Source organism: Triticum urartu, chromosome 2A (assembly GCF_056163025.1).
Source record: "Triticum urartu cultivar PI428250 chromosome 2A, HENAU_Tu73, whole genome shotgun sequence".
In the NCBI taxonomy this organism is placed as follows: Eukaryota; Viridiplantae; Streptophyta; class Magnoliopsida; order Poales; family Poaceae; genus Triticum; species Triticum urartu.
Window position 1 is genome coordinate 224,802,736 of NC_141874.1, and position 24,370 is coordinate 224,827,105.

The following is a 24,370-nucleotide window of genomic DNA, read 5'->3' on the forward strand; positions in this document are numbered from 1 at the left end:
TATGATGGTTGTCAACATGGAAGTTCAGTACTCTATATCTGGATCAGACCTGTTACTTTGCTCTGAATGTTCAACTTTCTGTTTGAACGTATGGGATGGGTTGTTATTTTTTAAAATGGGTTGTATTTGTCTGCCGCGGGTTTAGAGGCTGACTTCTGGGCCTACCAGGTTGACACATACACAATCAAGAGATGATTGTACCTGGAGAGGATGACAACAGGGACCCACCAAGGTCATGCTAGTATGCAAGCAAGTGCCTCCTTATTTCAAGCAAAAAATAGTTCCTCCTAATGGATTTCTGACATCTGGGTCCCATGCCATTGTCAACATAGTCAATAAACGAGAGAATTGCACAACGAGCGGCTGACACCAGGGACCCAGCAGCTCGGCCAATTATTTTTGTTTTTGAGCCGGAAGCAGGGTATCAACTAGGCTGTGCGGGGCACTCTGGCCTGTCTAGCTAGCCTTTTCTTTTATGTTTACCACAAGACCAACCCAGTAGTTTTTTTATTTCTAAAAATGGCTAGCCCAGTTTTTTTGTGCTTTGTCAAGTAGGTCGCTTTGTCAGCCCCGTTGGGCTGCAAATCTTTCAAGATGAGGAGAGCTTCATTCGGCTGGCCTAGAAAATGGGCTATTGGTAATGAGAAATGGGTTGTACATTTGTAAAACACATCAAACTGGCAACTAGTTTCAAATTTCTTTTTTTCATTTCGAGATTTTAAATTCCATTGATTTTTATGCATGGACAATTTGTTGGATTTTATATTGATATAAATTTATTCTTAAAATTAGTTTGGATGTGACTAGAAACTTCGGGATTAAAAACAGTTCGGACCACACCGAAATATGCAAAATTTCATATAATTTTTTAACTGTGGCCACAATATGGGTTGTAATGCTAACATAAAGAATATGGGCTCCAAAAAACCTTAAGAATTAGCAAATGGGCTGTAAATTATTAGAAATAATGGCAGATGGGTTGTATGCTGTTTTCCATAGATTTGAGGCTGACTTGTGCGCCTACTATAGGTTGACGCATACGCTTTTCTAAAAAAAGGTTGACGCACACGCAACGCCGTGTCAACTTAGTCAACACACGAGAGCAGTGATTGTTGGATGTCCATCCAACGTCTGTCATGCTTCTTCAATCTCTAATCTTCCTGCTCTAGCCGCTCAAACAAGCGCCGGCGGGACTGCCTGCTCCCTCCTCCCATGGCCGGTTGTGCTGTCGCGCAGGCCTCACCGCCCCACCCTACTCCCATCGCTGGCCTGGCCATCCCTCTGCTCACCCACACGTGTTGTTATTCTCCAACGATGGTAGATGAACCAATAAACCCTCGTACCCCCCTCCGCGTGGGAAACAACTGCCGAGTCTTCCCTGGCTCCGCGTCGTTCCCTTCCTAGGCCTCGCCGTCGTCCACCGCCCAGGTGCTCTCGGCACGGCGTGGTCAACGCAGTCAACGAATGACATCCATCAGAAGAGGACTGTACGTGGAGAGGCTAACAGCTGGGTCCATGGTTGCACGCAAGGAAATGCCTCCTTATTACGCGCAAAATAATGATTCCTCCACTTGACAGCTGGCACCCACCGGAAGGGCCTCTATATTTTGTGAAAAAGCGTTCCTCCACCTGACAGCTAGGACCCACCAACTATATCTTCGCACGCAAGGCAGTGCCTCCTTATTACGCACAAAAAATGAATGCCCCCCTGCTAGCTGGGACCCACCATAGTGGGAGGCTGACTTGTGGGCCTACTGACGCAGACGGAGGGCTTTGTCAACTTAGTCAATATGAACGATTCTAGATCCAGTGACCGTACGATGTCGATCCAACGGTCGTAGAGCTTCTTCAACCTCTCGTCTTCTTGCCCCAGCCGCCCAAACCAGCGTCAGTCGTGCTGCCTGCTCCTGCCTCTCGTGGCCGGCTATGCTACCACATAGGCCTGACCGACCCACACTACTCTACTTGTGGATCCAAAAACCTTTAAACCAGTTTTTGCCACACGAGTCCACTATATCTACCTATATGCGGTATTCTTTTGCCGTTCTAAGAAAATTTGCATGTGCCATCTCTAATTTTCAAAATAAACTTCTCTTTTGTGTGTTCGTTTCGCTCGCGGAGCGGTGAGGGGTGGCTAATATTTTCCATGCTGGATGTGTTATTCTCACGATGAGTGTTTATTCACTTGTTATTGCATGAGAGTAAGGCAAAGGTATTAGGGATGCCCAATGCCGAAATGAAAAATGAATTTAATTTATGTTGTCAAATAATAAATTCCTTGGAAAGTGTTGGTATGGAAGGCACCCGTGGATACGGTTAGCCACGAAAAGTGAAAGTATGGTGGAAAAAGGAATAAACTATATTTTCTGTTTGGGAACCGCCTATGATATATTTAGTACGGAAAGTGTTGGGAACTCTAAGTCGTTTTCATTGGTAGGATGGATACACGTCCGAAAATGTTTCTTATCTCTAAGTTTTTCGCTTCGAGCTCTGGCACCTCTACAAATCCATACTTCCCTCTGCGAAGGGCCTTTCTTTTATTTTTTGCAATTTTTTTTCAATTTCAGTCTCCACCTTCTCTTATAAAGCACCAACTAGGAGGCACTATGATCATACTTGAGCATTGGGTGTAGTTAATATGCGAGTGTGTTTCATGAATGGATCAATGATTGAGCATGATGAGCTAGGGATAGCTTATTTTAGCATTGATATTTTGAAAGACATGGTTGCTTGTTGATATGCTTGGGTATTTAAGTTATCATGTCAAAATTAGACTATTGCTTTGAACAATATAAAAGTCCAAATGTCCATGCTATAAAGAAAAGAAATATGATACGACATGATAGACAACATTCCACATCAAAAATTCTGTTTTTATCACTTACATACTCGAGGACGAGTAGGAGTTAAGCTTGGGGATGCTGATACGTCTCCAACGTATCTATAATTTTTGATTGTTCCATGCTATTATATTATCAATCTTGGATGTTTTATAATCATTTTATAGTCATTTTATATCCTTTTTTGGTACTAACCTATTGACATAGTGCCAAGTGCCAGTTGCTATTTTTTTCATGTTTTTTACATCGTAGAAAATAAATACCAAACGGAGTCCAAATGCCACGAAACTTTACGGAGATTTTTTATGGACCAGAAGACACCTAATGGGCCAAGGTTGCGCCTGGGGGGTGCTCCAAGGAGAGCATAACCCAGCAGGGCGCGCCAGGAGGCCCAGGCACGCCCTGGTGGGTTGTGCCCACCTAGGGTGCCCCACAGACCGCCTATTTGCTCTATAAATACCCCAATATTCTAGAAACCCAAGGGAGTCAACGAAAATCGATTCCAGCCGCCGCAGAGTCTAGAACCACCAGATCCAATCTAGACACCATCACGGATGGGGTTCACCACCTCCATTGGTGCCTCTCCGATGATGTGTGAGTAGTTCTTTGTAGACCTTCGGGTCCGTAGTTAGTAGCTAGATGGCTTCCTCTCTCTATTTTGATTCTCAATACAATGGTCTCTTGGAGATCCATATGATGTAACTCTTTTGCGGTGTGTTTGTTGGGATCGGGTGAACTTTGAGTTTATGATCAGATCTATCTTTTCATATCCATGAAAGTATTTGAGTTTCTTTGATCTCTTTTATGCATGATTGCTTATAGCCCCATATTTCTTCTCCGATATTTGGTTTTTTTGGCCAACTTGATCTATTTATCTTGCAATGGGAAGTGGAGCTTTGTAGTGGGTCCGATGTTACGGTGCTTGATCCCAGTGACAGAAGGGGAACCAACACATACGTATAGTTGCTACTAAGGATAAAATGATGGTGTCTATCTCTACATAGATAGAGCTTGTCCAAAACATGTCATCGTTCTTATTGCATTACTCTATTTCTCCATGAACTTAATACACCAGATGCATGCTGGATAGCGGTCGATTTGTGGAGTAATAGTAGTAGATGCAGGCAGGAGTCGGTCTACTAATCTTGGGCGTGATGCCTATGTAATGATCATTTCCGGATATTGTCATGAGTATTTGAAGTTCTATCAATTGCCCAACAGTAATTTGTTTACCCACCGTTTGCTATTTTTCTCGAGAGAAGCCACTAGTGAAACCTGCGGCCCCGGGGTCTCTTTCTCATATTATTTGCCTTTGCAATCTATTTTATTTGCCTTTTTTAGATCTACTAAACCAAAAATACAAATATACCTTTTTGCAATTTATTTTATTTGGCACTCGATCTATCAATATTTACAACTCTCTCACGTCTGTTTGCCGATCTTGGGGTGCCGCTACCTGAAAGGGATTGACAACCCCTTTTACACATCGGGTTGCGAGTAGTTGTTATTTGTGTGCATGTGTTATTTGCGTTGTGTTCCTTGGTTCTCCTACTGGTTCGATAACCTTGGTTTCATATATGAGGGAAATACCTACCACCGCTGTGCTGCATCATCTCTTCCTCTTTGGGGAAATACCGACGTAGCTTCAAGCGACTTCAATGGGCCACTGTATTTCGCGAAAAAAATGTTTCCCCTTGACTACTGGGACCCAACAGCTACATCTTCGACGCGAGGAAGTGCGTCCATATTATGGGCAAAAAATGATTATCCCCCTGATAGCTGGGACCCACCAGCAATAACTTCGCATGCAAGGAAGTGCCTACTTATCCTCCCTGACAGTCGGGACCCACTGGCCGAAGCGTATGTAGCATTGTCATTCTGGTCGTGAACGTTTATGTACATACTGGTCGATCGGTCTGTTTACAGGCTGCAGCGATGAACTGTGCCTGAGTAAGGGAGGCACGTGTCGTAGTAGAGGCACGGGCGTAGCATGTACACGTACGTATAGCCAGGGTGCAAGAAAGTAAATACGGCCACATACGTACATATGGGTGAGGTCTCGAACGCCTACTCACGCATACGTACGACTAGGGCTCGAGTACATGGAGATGGCAACGGAGAGCAGCGACTGCGTCCTGTTCATCGGCAGCGAACCGGCTGGGTCGGAATGGATAAACTGCGTGGTCATGTTCATTGGGAGGCAACGGAATGTATCGTGTTCATCGGGAGCCAACCGGCTTGGACGGAACAGCCGAAACGAGGCCTGGCGTACCGCAGAACGGAGGAAACGGCCTTGTGTTCGACCGCTTACGGTCGAAACAGGATCCTGTTCACCGGTAGGGGTCTAGAGTACCGCATAACAGAGGAAACAGACTTCTCTTTGACCTCCTACGATTGATACTGGGTCCTGTTGATCGGGAGGGGTGTGGCGTACCGCAAAACGGAGGAAACGGACTTCTGTTCGACCTCTTGCGGTCGAAATGGGGGTCCTATTCATCGGGAGGGGTGTGGCGTATCGCAAAATGGGACTCCACGTGCTACTATTCATCCACCGTCTACTGCCTCACTCCAGCCTCCACGGGCTACTGTTCATCCACCATCGACCTCCTCCAGCCTCCACCTGCGACTGTTCATCCACCGCGTCTCCCTCCTGCCTCCACCAGCTATTGTCAATCCACGGGCTCATGTTCATCCAGCCTCCACCGCTCCTCCACCGGCTATTGTTCATCCACGGGGTCATGTTCATCCAGCCTCCACCGCTCCTCCACCGGCTACAGTTCAACCAGCCCTCTCCACAGGGTCCTGTTCAACCACCCCTCCACGGGCTACTGTGATGTCTACTACACAACCTTCTTCTTGTAGACGTTGTTGGGCCTCCAAGTGCAGAGGTTTGTAGGACAGTAGCAAATTTCCCTCAAGTGGATGACCTAAGGTTTATCAATCTGTGGGAGAGGTAGGATGAAGATGGTCTCTCTCAAACAACCCTGCAACCAAATAACAAAGAGTCTCTTGTGTCCCCAACACACCCAATACAATGGTAAATTATATAGGTGCACTAGTTCGGCGAAGAGATGGTGATACAAGTGCAATATGGATGGTAGATATAGGTTTTTGTAATCTGAAAATATAAAAACAGCAAGGTAGTAAGTGGTAAAAGTGAGCGTAAACGGTATTGCAATGCTAGGAAACAAGGCCTAGTGTTCAAACTTTCACTAGTGCAAGTTCTCTCAACAATAATAACATAATTGGATCATATAACTATCCCTCAAAATGCAACAAAGAGTCACTCCAAAGTCACTAAATAGCGGAGAACAAACGAAGAGATTATTGTAAGGTACGAAACCACCTCAAAGTTATCCTTTCTGATTGATCTATTCAATAGTCCATAGTAAAATACCACGAAGCTATTCTTTCCGTTCAATCTATCATATAGTTCGTACTAGAATAACACCTTAAGACACTGTAACGCCCTCGATGCGGCTATATCTCCTACGTGTCGAAGCACGACTTAGAGGCATAACCGCATTGAAAGCAAATGTCGCTAGTAAGGTAATCTTCACAACAACCCAATGTAAATAGATAATAGGGGAAAAGATACATAGTTGGCTTACACTCGCCACGTCACACAAATACATGAATAACATTACAATCATCCAATACACTCATGGTCCGACTACGGTACCAAAATAAAAGATCACCCCAACAAGTGACACGGTCCCCAATCGCCCCAACTGGGCACCACTACTGATCATCAGGGAAAGACACATACTAACGGCGAGAGTCTTCATCAAACTCCCACTTGAGCTCAAGCGCATCGTCAGGAGCGGTATCATCGATCCCTACATCTGGTTTGGAAGTAAACTGTGAGTCAGGGGACTCAGCAATCTTGCACCCTCGCGATCAAGACTATTTAAGCTTATAGGTAAGGCAAGGTAATATGTGGAGCTGCAGCAAGCAACTAGCATATATGGTGGCTAACCTGTTCGCAAAAGAGAGCGAGAAGAGAAGGCAAAGCACGAACGAAAAACTATGATCAAGAAGTGATCCTAGAACAACCTACGTCAAGCATTACTCCAACACCGTGTTCACTTCCCAGACTCCACCGAGAAGAGACCATCACGGTTACACACGTGGTTGATTCATTTTAATTAAGTTAAGTTTCAAGTTATGTACAACCGGACATTAACAAATTCCCATCTGCCCATAACCGCGGGCACGGATTTCGGAAGTTCAAATCCGTGCAGGGGAGTCCCAACTTAGCCAATCACAAGCTCTCACAGTCAACGAAGGATATTCCTTCTCCCGAGAGATTCCGATCAGACTCGGCATCCCGGTTCTACAAGACATCCTCGACAATGGTAAAACAAGTCCAGCAAGACCACCCGCTGTGCCGACAAATCCTGATAGGAGCTGCACATATCCCGTTCTCAGGGCACACCGGATGAGCTAAGCGTACAGGAGCCAACGTAACCCAAGTTGCCAAGGGACGGCCCCGCACGGTGCTCTGGGTTGGACCAACACTCAGAGAAGCACTGGCCCAGGGGTTTAAAAATAAAGATGACCCTTGAATCCGTGAAACCCAAGGGAAAAAGGCTAGGTGGCGAATGGTAAAACCAAGGTCGGGCCTTGCTAGAGGAGTTTATTCAAGGCGAACTGTCAAGGGGTTCCCATTATAACCCAACCGCGTAAGGAACGCAAAATCCGGGAACATAACACCGATATGACGGAAACTAGGGTGGCAAGAGTGGAACAAAACACTAGGCATAAGGCCGAGCCTTCCACCCTTTACCAAGTATATAGATGCATTAAGGTAACAAGATAATATAGTGATATCCCAATAATAAACAATGTTCCAACAAGGACCGATCTCCAATCTTCACCTGCAACTAGCAACGCTATAAGAGGGGCTGAGCAAAGCGGTAACATAACCAAACTACGGTTTTCTAGGACAAGGTGGGTTAGAGGTTTGACATGGCAATTTGGGAGGCATGATAAACAAGTGGTAGGCATCGTAGCATAGGCATAGCAAAAGAGCGAGCATCTAACAAGCAAAGATAGAAGTGATTTCGAGGGTATGATCATCTTGCCTGCAAAGTTGCCAGAGTTGACTTGATCCTCGTAAGCAAACTCAACGGGCTCCTCATTAGCGAACTCGTCTCCCGGCTCTACCCAAACAAGACAAACAAGAAAAAGGAACACAATCAACCACGTGCAATGCTCGAACAACATGATGCAAACATGGTATGCTATGCGGGATGCGATATCTGATGCATATGCAAGATTTGACAAGGAATGATTGAACCTAGCTCAACTTGGAAATCCAAGAGTCCCACTGGAAAGGTGATGTGATTTCGGTTGAAATCGATATAATGATCACCGGAATCGGATGCACGGTTTGGAAATGGCAAGCAAAACAAATATGGCGCCGGTCTGTGATAAATAGCAAGTAGCCATCTAAAAGCATCAAGATAAATATGCTACAACAATCAAACATGACAACAAAATAAATGGCAGGGATCCACTCATAATGCTTTACAAAATATGAACACTGAGCTACGCCCAATTCATCCATTAACAGGTTCAAACAAGCATGGCAAAACTGCAAATGATAACAGGTTTCAGACTTAGTGAAATTAACACAAGTCTGGAATTTAACATCAGGTAGCACACTTAGGAGCATGAAAACTATATACTGCAGGCACTTAACATGGAAAAGCAAGGAATGGCATCAAGCTACTCAAACACTTAAAAAAAGTCCCTTAGTGACCTTGAGACAAAAGGGATCAGAAAATACAATTGCAAGCATGTGAACATGGCAAAAACATAATCAGATTACAGACTTAGTGAAAAACTGGAGCATGCAAATCTGTTAACGAGTAGGCATGTTCACAAGCTCGATGCACTCACTACAGAGCATGGCATGACCAACTAAGCATACACCCATCAAGAATAAATATCATAGAAGCTAGACATGGCAAGAACAACAACATAGAATGCACGGATCAATGGCAACATCCTCGGCAAAATCGCTAACAAGTCAACAATCTGCCAGGATTCACGAAATAGCAAAAGTAGAGCTCGATTGACTCAAGCTAGGTTGCTCCATAATTTTAAACAAAGACATGGATGGATAGATCACCACAATATTAACAAATCATCCTTACTGATCATCCTCAAAAGAGGCACGGATCACTAGGAAACAACAAGAACATATGGCATATTGACAGAAATCAGAACAAGGACTTAGAGAAATTCTAAGTCCCTGAAATCAGCATTAACGAATGCACTACTTTGCAAGCTTGTGCTAGTCACCACACATATCACAAAAATACATGGTAAGCACCTCTGTAAAGATGGCATGGCATATAACAAAACTCATGTAGAGCTCAGGAGCATATCATGCACACATTAATCATGGCAAAAATGACAAATAGCTATTTGATGAAACAGATCTGGCAATTTTATCATATAGCCCTCTTCCAACAGAATTTCGGGCAACAAGATGAGCTCAAATGAAAATGATGCAAAGATATGAAATGACGTACTCTCTGAGCCGAACATTTTGATATCCTACACGCGCAAATCGGAGCTACGGATGCGGAGTTATGATGCGATGAACAATGCTAAAATATGGAAAAACTTGGGACTTAGAGAGAGGCAAAAATCAACCCTAGGGTTTACTATAGCACCGGATCTAGATTCGGCGGGAATGCGAACCGAGGTGACCGGAGAGTTCGCCGGAGTGCGGGGAGGAGGCCGGAGCTTGGAGCGGGCGGCGCGGGTCGCCGGATCTACGGTGGAGGTGGCGGCCGGCACCGGCGACTCGGGCGGCGGCCGGAGGAAGACGCGAGGAGGCAGGGCGAAGCACGGAGGCCGGCGAGGAGTAAGAACGGCGGCGCAGTGAGGTTCCGGTGGCGGGGCGTGGCGCAGGCGGCGGAGGCGCGCGGATGGCGGCGGCGGGCGGAAGAAGAAGCCCCGGGCGGCGGCGGCGGAGACCCGGGCCGCGGGGGCCGGCCACGGGCCGAGCGGGCCCGCGCGGGATCGGCGGCGAAGTGGGGCGCGCGCTGCCACGTGGCGCGCCCTGATTGGCGGCGGCGACTTGTCCGGCGGCGCAGAGCGGTTTTTCTAGGGTTAGGGGGAAGAAGACCCGAAAATTTCAGAGGAGGGTCTATTTATAGAGGTAGAGGGAGCTAGGAAGCTCCAAATGAGGTGCGGTTTTTGGCCACGCGATTCTGATCGAATGCTCTAGATGATGGAAGGGTCCTTGGTGGGTTTTGGGCCAAAATGGAAGGGTGTTGGGCTGCAACACAAACGAGGCCTTCTCGGTCCCTCGGTTAACCGTTGGAGTATCAAACGAAGTCCAAATGGTACGAAACTTGACAGGCAGTCTACCGGTAGTAAACAAAGGCCGCATGACAAGTCTCGGTCCAATTTGGAAATGTTTAACCCCCACACACGAAAAGAGGTAGAAAGGACCACCGGAGGAAATAGGAGCGCCAAAATGCAAAACGGACAACGGGGAAAAAGCTCGGATGCATGAGACGAACACGTATGCAAATGCAATGCACATGATGACATGATATGAGATGCATGACAAAAGCAACAACACACGGAGACAAAAACCCGAACCCGAGGAAAATAAAATAACTTAGCGCCGGAAACGGCAAGAGTTGGGATACATATAAGGTAAATTACATCCGGGGTGTTACAACACTCCACCACTAAGAAAGGATCTCGTCCCGAGATCTAGGACTGGAAAAACGCCGGGTACTCAGAACGGAGGTGATCCTCGCGTTCCCAGGTAGCTTCACGGTCGGAATGGTGTGACCACTTGACTTTGAGGAATTTGATTGACTTATTGCGAGTCTTGCGTTCAGTCTCTTCAAGAATAGCAACGGGGTGCTCATGATAAGAGAGGTCTTCTTGGAGATTAATGTCTTCGAAGTTGACGGTGCGGTCAGGAGTCTTGAAGCACTTGCAGAGCTGAGAGACATGGAGCACGTCATGCACATTTGAAAAGTTTGAAGTAAGCTCGAGTTGATAGGCGAGATCGCCTCTCTTGCTGACGATCTTGAAAGGCCCCACGTATCTAGGGGCAAGCTTCCCTTTGATACCAAAGCGACGAGTACCTTTCATTGGAGAGACACGGAGGTAAACATGGTCTCCGATCTCGAAAGCCAAATCACGATGCTTACTATCATAGTAACTCTTCTGGCGCGATTGCGCTACTTTGAGGTTATCACGAATGACTTTGCACATTTCCTCTGCCTCGGTGATCAAGTCATTTCCAAGAAGTTGACGTTCACCGGTCTCTGACCAGTTAAGAGGAGTACGGCACTTCCTGCCATAGAGAATTTCAAATGGGGCCTTGCCCAAACTTGCTTGAAAACTGTTGTTGTAGGAGAATTCAGCATATGGAAGACAATCTTCCCACTTCATACCGAAGGAGATAACGCAAGCCCTGAGCATATCTTCGAGAATCTGATTGACACGCTTGACTTGACCGCTAGTTTGAGGATGGAAAGCTGTGCTGAAACGGATGTTGGTGCCCATGGCCTTCTGAAAAGAATCCCAAAACTTGGAGGTAAAGATGCTTCCACGGTCTGAAGAGATCAACTGTGGAATGCCGTGCAGAGAGACAATCTCAGAGGTATACAGCTCCGCCAATTGAGCTGGAGTGATAGACTCTTTGATAGGCAGAAAGTGAGCCACTTTAGTGAGTTTGTCAATGACAACGAATATAGCATCATTGCCACGCTTGGACTTTGGAAACCCAGTCACGAAGTCCATCTCAATGTGGTCAAACTTCCATTCTGGAATGGCAAGAGGTTGGAGGAGACCAGCTGGTCGTTGGTGTTCTGCCTTCACTCTTCTGCAGACATCACATTCATTCACGAACTGAGCAATCTCGCGCTTCATTCGAGTCCACCAATAAGTCTACTTGAGGTCCTGGTACATCTTCGTACTCCTAGGGTCGATGGAGAGGAGTGAATTGTGAGCCTAATTCATAATGACTTTACGAAGGTCACCTTTAGGCACAACAATGCGATCCTCGAAGAAGAGAGTATCCTTGTCATCAAGGCGATAGCACTTGTACTTGGGTTGACTCTTAGCAATCCCAATCTTCACCTTCTTCACCATAGCATCAAGAAGTTAAGCCTCACAAATCTGATCTTCCAATGTAGGAGAGACTTGAAGGTTAGCGAGGAAACCTTGAGGAACAACTTGCAGATTGAGTTTGCGAAAAGCTTCACAAAGCTCGGGTTGGTAAGGCTTTTGAATCAGACTGTTGTAGTAAGCCTTCCTGCTCAATGTGTCAGCAATCACATTGGCCTTGCCTGGAGTATATTTGATGCTCGGATTATACTCTTGAATCATTTCGACCCAATGAGTCTACCTGAGGTTGAGATTAGGCTGAGTGAAGATGTACTTGAGACTCTTGTGGTCAGTGAAAATGTCCACTTTTCTTCCCAATAAGAGATGTCTCCAAGTCAAAAGAGCATGCACAACTACCGCCAACTCGAGGTCATGAGTGGGGTAGTTCTTCTCGTTGGGCTTCAACTGGCGAGAGGTATAAGCCACAACTTTCTTCTCTTGCATCAACACTGCACCAAGGCCTTGAAGAGAGGCATCGCAGAAGACCTTGAACGGTTTGGATTCATCAGGAGGAGTCAGAACTGGAGCAATGACTAATTTCTCTTTCAGGGTGTTGAAAGCGATGTCACATTCCGGAGACCAAACGTACTTCACGTGCTTCTGGAAAAGGTTTGAAAGAGGCTTCGCGATCTTTGAAAAGTTCTCAACGAACCTTCGACAGTAGCTTGCGAGACCAAGGAAGCAGCGGAGTTGCTTCACGTTCTGAGGTGGTTCCCAATTCACAATTGCAGACACCTTCTCAGGATTAACTGCTATGCCCTTGGCAGAGATGATATGCCCAAGATAGAGAACCTCATCGAGCCAAAACTCGCACTTTGAGAACTTGGCGTAGAACTGATGTTCCCTGAGCTTATCGAGCACCAAACGCAAGTGCTTGGCATGATCTTCCTTGTTCTTCGAAAAGACTAGAATTTCATCGAGGTAGACCAAGACGAAGTCATTTGTGTAGGCATTGAAGATGAAGTTCATCATGCGAGAGAAAGTCGGCGGAGCGTTGACGAGGCCAAAAGACATGACAGTGTATTCATATGAACCATAGCTTGTTCTGAACGCCGTCTTGGGAATATCTTGCTCACGGATTTGAATCTGATGATAGCCCATACGGAGATCAAGCTTGGAGAATACTTGAGCACCTTTGAGTTGTTCGAACAGCTCAATGATGTTGGGAAGTGGGTACTTGTTCTTTATAGTCTTCTTGTTCAATGGACGATAGTCAACACAAAGTCGGTCTGTTCCATCCTTCTTCTTCACAAAAAGAACTCCGCAACCCCACGGAGAAGAACTAGGTCGGATGAGGCCCATTCGCTCTTAAATATCGAGTTGCTTCTTCAGCTCCTTCAACTCTTCAGGTCCAAGCTTGTAAGTACGTTTGCAAATAGGTTCCGTGCCAGGCTCAAGATCAATGACGAATTCAACTGGCCGGTGCGGAGGCATTCCTGGAAGCTCTTATGGAAAGACATCTTGATATTCGCAAACGACTGGAATTTGAGAGATGGCATCCAGTTCACCCTTCTCATTGAGAGAAAACAGACGGATGGTATCGTCATTAGCGGCAAAGACAATTACATCCTCAGACGAATGAGTCAAATGAATCTGCCTAGCAGCACAATCAAGCTGAGCCTTGTGCTTAGAAAGCCAATCCATTCCGAGAATAAGATCAATATCCGAGTTACCAAGGACCATTGGAGAAGCCAGAAACTTGAAATCACCCAACATGATAGAAACATCCAGGACTATTGAAGTAGCCCTCATAGACTTAGCCAGAGAAACCACTCCCATAGGTTTACCCAACATTTGCGAAACGAAGTCATGCTTGGAAATAAATGATCTTGACATGAAACAATGCGATTCACCAGTTTCAAAAAGAACTTTAGCAGGAACAGAGTTAACTGGAAAGTTACCCATGATAACATCTGACGAGTCCTCTGCCTGAGCTGCATTCAGCAAGTTGACCTTGGCGTGCTTGGGGTTATGCTTGACCACAGCTGTACTTGCCGATCTCACAGGAGGAGGAGGAGGAGGGAGACGCCTCTGATTGAAGCATTTGTTGGCATAGTGACCCTTCTGTTGGCACTTGTTGCATGTGACCTCTGAAAGCGGACGGTGATACGGAGCACATGATCTTGGAGCTTGAGACGAAGTCTTGTTCTGAAAGCCAGGGTTGGGTGGGTGGGAAGATGCACTGCCACCTTTGCTCTTCTGCTGATAAGGCTGACGGAACAGAGGAGGAGGAAGCCAATACTTCTGCTGCTTAGCCACTTGAGTTGAGGAAGAAGGAGTAGCATCTCTGACTCACTTCTTGGAAGCATCGCACTTCAGTTGAGCAGTCTCTTGCTTCATTGCCATGTTGTAAAACTCATCGTACCTCTTGGGCTCAAAGAGAACGAGAGCTAGCTGGATTTCTTCTCTAAGACCACCCCTGAACTGATATATCATGCTCTTCTCGTCAGGGACGTCCTGCTTAGCAAAACGGGCGAGCTTCTGAAACATCTTGTTGTACTCATAGACAGACATAGAGCCTTGCTTTAGGTTGCGGAATTCCTCATGCTTGCTTTCAACCACGCTCTGAGGAATATGATGAGCTTTGAAGTCTTGACGGAATTCATCCCAGGTAATCACACGACCTCCTCTGAAATCTTTGTACTACTGAAACCATTCTGCAGCTTGGTCTTTGAGTTGGAAGGAAGCGAACTTGACAAAGTCCTCAGGCCTGACGTTACTGCACTCGAAATGCTTGCATATGTCCACGAGCCAATCATCAGCGTCTGTTGCCTCAACACAATTGCTGAAGGTCTTTGGCTGGTTAGCAAGGAACTGGTTGAGTGTAGCAAAGTGATTCTAATTGTTGCCTTGGCCCTGGTTCCCTTGGTTGCGCTCTTGAAGAAGTTGCATGATCAGCTGCGTGTTTGCATTGGTAGCAGCCATCACAGCTTGCCATGCCTCTGGAGGTGGAGGTGGTCGTGGCGGATTAGGATTCAGAGTCGTGCACGTTGGAGGAGCCATCCTGAACAGGTTGACATCCATTAGCACATTGACAGACAAATATTGAAGCTGAATCAAACGGGTTGAAATTGCAACATATAGTCTTCACATCCGAACAAAATGAACGAATGCATTCCAATTGAAATGGTCACATATCCATAAATTGAGAAGCCACTTAGAATTGAGGTAGAAGAAAAAACAACAACAAGGTACGGAACAAGAACGAATACTCGGTAAGGATCACCCAATCTCGAACCAAATATCCGTGGAAGAAGAACTAGAGCTACAAGCATTCCCACCTATGAAACTCCCGAACCTTTCCGGTTATGCAATCAGGTGTTGGGGATACAGGGGAAGCATAATATCTCACCCAAATCTAGCAAATCCTACATCCAGCTGTATCCATCCTTCAACACATAACCGAGAAAAACTTCAGAAATCGTCTACCTCAACCTTCGAAAAGCATCTGTTATACAAGTTATGGCAATACTCCCGAACTCCCGCCCCAGTACTGGGTGGCGTCGAGGTTATCTCACCAACAACTGCATAAAAGAGATTTTCGATGTCGGCGAAACTAAACTCAGGTATTCCAGAACTGCAACGATAAAATTGTGACGACGACACCTTGGAGCTCAACTCTCCGGGACACTGCCACAACCCCTAAATGACAGGAGGCACCAAGAACAATGTTCTCGTCACAAATCGATCGGAACGATTCCAAGATACACGCGTGATCCTAAAAAAAATTTAGTGAAATTTGAGAAGACAAGAGTCAAAACTCTACGTCAGGATGCCTTACCAGAGCGATGAAGGGACTAGGGAGTAAAAAGAATTCCTAAACTCTCCGATATATAATTCCTAAATGACTCAAAACATTTTTCTAGACTCGACAACGCCAGCTATTCCATCAAGCAGGGGGGCTCCTTGTTGGAAATATGCCCTAGAGGCAATAATAAAAGCATTATTATTATATTTCCTTGTTCGTGATAATTGTCTTTATTCATGCTATAATTGTGTTATCCGGAAATCGTAATGCATGTGTGAATAACAGACACCAACATGTCCCTAGTGAGCCTCTAGTTGACTAGGTCGTTGATCAACAGATAGTCATGGTTTCCTGACTATGGACATTGGATGTCATTGATAACGAGATCACATCATTAGGAGAATGATGTGATGGACAAGACCCAATCCTAAACATAGCACAAGATCGTATAGTTCGTTTGCTAGAGTTTTCCAATGTCAAAGTATCTTTTCCTTAGACCATGAGATCGTGTAACTCCCGGATACCATAGGAGTGCTTTGGGTATACCAAACGTCACAACGTAACTGGGTGACTATAAAGGTAGACTACGGGTATCTCCGAAAGTGTCTGTTGGGTTGACATGGATCAAGACTGGGATTTGTCACTCCGTATGACGGAGAGGTATCACTGGGCCCACTCGGTAGTGCATCATCATAATGAGCTCAAAGTGACCAAGTGTCTGGTCACGGGATCATGCATTACGGTACGAGTAAAGTGACTTGCCGGTAACGAGATTGAACGAGGTATTGGGATACCGACGATCGAATCTCGGGCAAGTAACATATCGATTGACAAAGGGAATTGCATACGGGGTTGATTGAATCCTCGGCATCGTGGTTCATCCGATGAGATCATCGTGGAACATGTGGGAGCCAACATGGGTATCTAGATCCCACTGTTGGTTATTGACCGGAGAGTCGTCTCGGTCATGTCTGCTTGTCTCCCGAACCCATAGGGTCTACACACTTAAGGTTCGGTGACGCTAGGGTTATGAAGATATGTATATGCAGAAACCCGAATGTTGTTCGGAGTCCCGGATGAGATCCCGGATTTCACGAGGAGTTCCGGAATGGTCCGGAGGTAAAGAATTATATATAGGAAATGCTGTTTCGGCCATCGGGACAAGTTTCGGGGTTATCGGTATTGTACCGGGACCACCAGAGGGGTCCCGGGGGCCCACCGGGTGGGGCCACCTGTCCCGGGGGGGCACATGGGCTGTAGGGGGTGCGCCTTGGCCTACATGGTCCAAGGGCACCAGCCCCACTAGGCCCATGCGCCTAGGGTTTCCATGGGGAGGAGTCCAAGTGGTGGAAGGCACCTCTAGGTGCCTTGCGGGGGAGGGAATCCTTCCCCTGGCCGCCGCACCTAGGAGATCAGATCTCCTAGGCTGCGCACCACCCCCCCTTGGCCCTCCTATATATAGTGGGGGAGAGGAGGGACTTCATACCACAGCCCCTGGCGCCTCCCTCTCTCCCCGTTACGTCTCTCTCGCGTAGTATAGGCGAAGCCCTGCTACTATGACGCCCTGCATCCACCACCACGCCGTCGTGCTGCTGGATCTTCATCAACCTATCCTTCTCCCTTGCTGGATCAAGAAGGAGGAGACGTCTCCCGTCCCGTACGTGTGTTGAACGCGGAGGTGTCGTCCGTTCGGCACTTGGTCATCGGTGATTTGGATCACGTCGTGTTCGACTACATCATCACCGTTCTTTGAACGCTTCCGTGCGCGATCTACAAAGTTATGTAGATGCATCCAATGACTCGTTGCTAGATGAACTCCTAGATGATCTTGGTGAAACGAGTAGGAAAATTTTTGTTTTCTGCAACGTTCCCCAACAGTGGCATCATGAGCTAGGTCTATGCGTAGTTCTTCTTGCGCGAGTAGAACACAATTAGTTGTGGGCGTAGATTTGTCAACTTTCTTGCCGTTACTAGTCTTTTCTTGCTTCAGCAGTATTGTGGGATGAAGCGGCCCGGACCAACCTTACACGTACGCTTACGTGAGACCGGTTCCACCGACTAATATGCATTAGTTGCATAAGGTGGCTGGCGGGTGTCTGTCTCTCCCACTTTAGTTGGAGCGGATTCGATGAACAGGGTCCTTATGAAGGGTAAATAGAAGTTGACAAATAGCGTTGTGGCTTTAACGTAGGTAAGAAGACGTTCTTGCTAGAACCCTAATTCAGCCACGTAAAACTTGCAACAACAATTAGAGGACGTCTAACTTGTTTTTGCAGCAAGTGGTTTGTGATATGATATGGCCAAAGTTGTGATGAATGATGAATGATCTATATGAGATGTATGAGATGTTCATGCTATTTTAATAGGAATCACGACTTGCATGTCGATGAGTATGACAACCGGCAGGAGCCATGGGAGTTGTCTTTATTCTTTTATATGACCTGCGTGTCATTGAGAAACGCCATGTAAATTACTTTACTTTATTGCTAAATGCGTTAGCCATAGTAGTAGAAGTAATAGTTGGCGAGCAACTTCATGGAGACACGATGATGGAGATCATGATGATGGAGATCATGGTGTCAAGCTGGTGACAAGATGATCATGGAGCCCCAAGATGGAGATCAAAGGAGCTATGTGATATTGGCCATGTCATGTCACATTTATTATTTGATTGCATGTGATGTTTATCATGTTTTTGCATCTTGTTTACTTAGAACGACGGTAGTAAATAAGATGATCCCTCATAACAATTTCAAGAAGTGTTCTCCCCTAACTGTGCACCGTTCCTAAAGTTCGTCGTTTCTAAGCACGCCGTGATGATCGGGTGTGATGGATCCTTACGTTCACATACAACGGGTGTTGACGAGCCTAGCATGTACAGACATGGCCTCGGAACACATGCAAAACACTTAGGGTTAACTTGACGAGCCTAGCATGTACAGACATGGCCTCGGAACACAGAAGACCGAAAGGTCGAGCATGAGTCGTATAGAAGATACGATCAACATGAAGATGTTCACCGACGTTGACTAGTCCGTCTCACGTGATGATCGGACACGGCCTAGTTAACTCGGATCATGTAATACTTAGATGACTAGAGGGATGTCTAATCTAAGTGGGAGTTCATTAATAATTTGATTAGATGAACTTAATTATCATGAACTTAGTCTAAAATATTTTACACTATGTCTTGTAGATCAAATGGCCCACGTAGTCCTCAACTTCAACGCGTTCCTAGAGAAAACCAAGCTGAAAGACGATGGCAGCAACTATACGGACTGGGTCCGGAACCTGAGGATCATCCTCATAGCTGCCAAGAAAGATTATGTCCTACAAGCACCGCTAGGTGATCCACCCGTCCCACAGAACCAAGACGTTATGAACGCTTGGCAGACACGTGTTGACGACTACTCCCTCGTTCAGTGCGGCATGCTTTACAGCTTAGAGCCGGGGCTCCAAAAGCGTTTTGAGAGACATGGAGCATACGAGATGTTCGAAGAGCTGAAAATGGTTTTTCAAGCTCATGCCCGGATCGAGAGATATGAAGTCTCCGATAAGTTCTTCAGCTGTAAGATGGAGGAAAATAGTTCTGTCAGTGAGCACATACTCACTATGTCTGGGTTGCATAACCGCTTGTCTCAGCTGGGAGTTAATCTCCCGGATGATGCGGTCATTGACAGAATCCTCCAGTCGCTTCCACCAAGCTACAAGAGCTTTGTGATGAACTTCAACATGCAGGGGATGCAAAAGACCATTCCTGAGTTGTTCTCAATGCTGAAATCAGCGGAGGTAGAAGTCAAGAAGGAGCATCAAGTGTTGATGGTCAATAAAACCACTAAGTTCAAGAAAGGCAAGGGTAAAAAGAACTTCAAGAAGGACGGCAAGGAAGTTGCCGCGCCCGGCAAGCAAGATGCCGGGAAGAAGCCAAAGAATGGACCCAAGCCTGAGACGGAGTGCTTTTATTGCAAAGGGAAGGGTCACTGGAAACGGAACTGCCCCAAATACTTAGCGGACAAGAAGGCCGGCAACGCCAAAGGTATATTTGATATACATGTAATTGATGTGTATCTTACCAGTACTCGTAGTGACTCCTGGGTATTTGATACCGGTGCCGTTGCTCATATTTGTAACTCACAGCAGGAGCTGCGGAATAAACGGAGACTGGCAAAGGACGAGGTGACGATGCGCGTCAGGAATGGTTCCAAGGTTGATGTGATCGCCGTCGGCACGCTGCCTCTGCATTTACCTACGGGATTAGTTTTAAACCTCAATAACTGTTATTTAGTGCCAGCTTTGAGCATGAACATTGTATCGGGATCTCGTTTAATTCGAGATGGCTACTCATTTAAATCTGAGAATAATGGTTGTTCCATTTATATGAGAGATATGTTTTATGGTCATGCTCCTATGGTGAATGGTTTATTCTTAATGAATCTCGGGCGTATTACTACACATGTTCATAATGTGAGTACCAAAAGATGTAAGGTTGATAATGATAGTTCCACATACTTGTGGCACTGCCGCCTTGGTCACATAGGCGTCAAACGCATGAAGAAGCTCCATGCAGATGGACTTTTAGAGTCTCTTGATTATGAATCATTTGACACGTGCGAACCATGCCTCATGGGTAAAATGACCAAGACTCCGTTCTCAGGAACAATGGAGCGAGCAACCAACTTATTGGAAATCATACATACTGATGTGTGCGGTCCAATGAGTGTTGAGGCTCGCGGTGGCTATCGTTATGTTCTCACCCTCACTGATGACTTGAGTAGATATGGATATGTCTACTTAATGAAACACAAGTCTGAAACCTTTGAAAAGTTCAAGGAATTTCAGAGTGAGGTTGAGAATCAACGTGACAGGAAAATCAAGTTTCTACGATCAGATCGTGGAGGAGAATACTTGAGTCACGAATTTGGCACACACTTAAGAAAATGTGGAATAGTTTCACAACTCACGCCGCCTGGAACACCTCAGCGTAACGGTGTGTCCGAACGTCATAATCGCACTCTATTGGATATGGTGCGGTCTATCATGTCTCTTACCGATTTACCGCTATCTTTTTGGGGCTATGCTTTAGAGACTGTCGCATTCACTTTAAATAGGGCTCCGTCGAAATCCGTTGAGATGACACCGTATGAATTATGGTTTGGGAAGAAACCTAAGCTGTCGTTTCTAAAAGTTTGGGGATGCGATGCTTATGTCAAGAAACTTCAACCTGAAAAGCTCGAACCCAAGTCAGAAAAATGTGTCTTCATAGGATACCCAAAAGAAACTATTGGGTACACCTTCTACCTCAGATCCGAAGGCAAGATCTTTGTTGTCAAGAATGGGTCCTTTCTAGAGAAAGAGTTTCTCTCGAAAGAAGTAAGTGGGAGGAAAGTAGAGCTTGATGAGGTATTACCTCTTGAACCGGCAAATGGCGCAACTCAAGAAAATGTTCCTGAGGTGCCTGCACCGACTAGAGAGGAAGTTAATGATAATGATCAAGATACTTCTGATCAAGCTCCTACTGAAATTCGAAGGTCCACAAGGACACGTTCCGCACCAGAGTGGTACGGCAACCCTGTCTTGGAAATCATGTTGTTAGACAACGGTGAACCCTCGAACTATGAAGAAGCGATGGCGGGCCCGGATTCCGACAAATGGCTAGAAGCCATGAAATCCGAGATAGGATCCATGTATGAAAACGAAGTATGGACTTTGACTGACTTGCCCGTTGAACGGCGAGCCATAGAGAATAAATGGATCTTTAAGAAGAAGACAGACGCGGATGGTAATGTGACCATCTATAAAGCTCGACTTGTCGCTAAGGGTTATCGACAAGTTCAAGGGGTTGACTACGATGAGACTTTCTCACCGGTAGCGAAGCTGAAGTCCGTCTGAATCATGTTAGCGATTGGCGCATTTTATGATTATGAAATATGGCAAATGGACGTCAAAACGGCATTCCTTAATGGTTTCCTTAAGTAAGAATTGTATATGATGCAGCCGGAAGGTTTTGTCGATCCTAAGAATGATGACAAGGTGTGCAAGCTCCAACGCTCGATTTATGGGCTGGTGCAAGCATCTCGGAGTTGGAACATTCGCTTTGATGAGATGATCAAAGCGTTTGGGTTTACGCAGACTTATGGAGAAGCCTGCGTTTACAAGAAAGTGAGTGGGAGCTCTGTAGCATTTCTCATACTATATGTAGATGACATACTTTTGATGGGAAATGATATAGAACTCTTGGACAGCATCAAGGCCTACTTGAATAAGAGTTTTTCAATGAAGGACCTTGGAGAAGCTGCTTATATATTAGGCATCAAAATCTATAGGGATAGATCGAGACGCCTCATAGGTCTTTCACAAAGCACATATCTTGATAAGATATTGAAGAAGTTCAATATGGATCAGTCTAAGAAGGGGTTCTTGCCTGTATTACAAGGTGTGAAATTGAGCTCAGCTCAATGTCCGACCACGGCAGAAGATATAGAAGAGATGAGCGTCATCCCCTATGCATCAGCCATAGGTTCTATTATGTATGCCATGCTGTGTACCAGACCTGATGTAAACCTTGCCGTAAGTTTGGTAGGAAGGTACCAAAGTAATCCCGGCAAGGAACACTGGACAGCGGTCAAGAATATCCTGAAGTACCTGAAAAGGACTAAGGAAATGTTTCTTGTTTATGGAGGTGACGAAGAGCTTGTCGTAAAGGGTTACGTCGACGCTAGCTTCGACACAGATCTGGATGACTCTAAGTCACAAACCGGATACGTGTATATTTTGAATGGTGGGGCAGTAAGCTGGTGCAGTTGCAAGCAGAGGGTCGTGGCGGGATCTACATGTGAAGCGTAGTACATGGCGGCCTCGGAGGCAGCACATGAAGCAATATGGGTGAAGGAGTTCATCACCGACCTAGGAGTCATACCCAATGCGTCGGGGCCAATCAAACTCTTTTGTGACAACACTGGAGCTATTGCACTTGCCAAGGAGCCCAGGTTTCACAAGAAGACAAGGCACATCAAGCGTCGCTTCAACTCCATCCGTGAAAATGTTCAAGATGGAGACATAGAAATTTGTAAAGTACATACGGACCTGAATGTAGCAGATCCGTTGACTAAACCTCTCCCTAGAGCAAAACATGATCAACACCAGAATTCCATGGGTGTTCGATTCATCACAATGTAACTAGATTATTGACTCTAGTGCAAGTGGGAGACTGTTGGAAATATGCCCTAGAGGCAATAATAAAAGCATTATTATTATATTTCCTTGTTCGTGATAATTGTCTTTATTCATGCTATAATTGTGTTATCCGGAAATCGTAATGCATGTGTGAATAACAGACACCAACATGTCCCTAGTGAGCCTCTAGTTGACTAGGTCGTTGATCAACAGATAGTCATGGTTTCCTGACTATGGACATTGGATGTCATTGATAACGAGATCACATCATTAGGAGAATGATGTGATGGACAAGACCCAATCCTAAACATAGCACAAGATCGTATAGTTCGTTTGCTAGAGTTTTCCAATGTCAAAGTATCTTTTCCTTAGACCATGAGATCGTGTAACTCCCGGATACCGTAGGAGTGCTTTGGGTATACCAAACGTCACAACATAACTGGGTGACTATAAAGGTAGACTACGGGTATCTTCGAAAGTGTCTGTTGGGTTGACATGGATCAAGACTGGGATTTGTCACTCCGTATGACGGAGAGGTATCACTGGGCCCACTCGGTAGTGCATCATCATAATGAGCTCAAAGTTACCAAGTGTCTGGTCACGGGATCATGCATTACGGTACGAGTAAAGTGACTTGCCGGTAACGAGATTGAACGAGGTATTGGGATACCGACGATCGAATCTCGGGCAAGTAACATATCGATTGACAAAGGGAATTGCATACGGGGTTGATTGAATCCTTGACATCGTGGTTCATCCGATGAGATCATCGTGGAACATGTGGGAGCCAACATGGGTATCCAGATCCCGCTGTTGGTTATTGACCGGAGAGTCGTCTCGGTCATGTCTGCTTGTCTTCCGAACCCGTAGGGTCTACACACTTAAGGTTCGGTGATGCTAGGGTTATGAAGATATGTATATGCAGAAACCCGAATGTTTTTCGGAGTCCCGGATGAGATCCCGGACGTCACGAGGAGTTCCGGAATGGTCCGGAGGTAAAGAATTATATATATGAAATGCTGTTTCAGCCATCGGGACAAGTTTCGGGGTTATCGGTATTGTACCAGGACCACCGGAGGGGTCCCGGGGGCCCACCGGGTGGATCCACCTGTCCCGTGGAGCCACATGGGCTGTAGGGGGTGCGCCTTGGCCTACATGGGCCAAGGGAACCAGCCCCACTAGGCCCATGCGCCTAGGGTTTCCATGGGGAGGAGTCCAAGTGGTGGAAGGCACCTCTAGGTGCCTTGGGGGGGAGGGAATCCTTCCCCTGGCCGCCGCACCTAGGAGATCAGATCTCCTAGGCTGCGCACCACCCCCCCTTGTCCCTCCTATATATAGTGGGGGAGAGGAGGGACTTCATACCACAGCCCCTGGCGCCTCCCTCTCTCCCCGTTACGTCTCTCTCGCGTAGTATAGGTGAAGCCCTGCTACTGTGATGCCCTGCATCCACCAC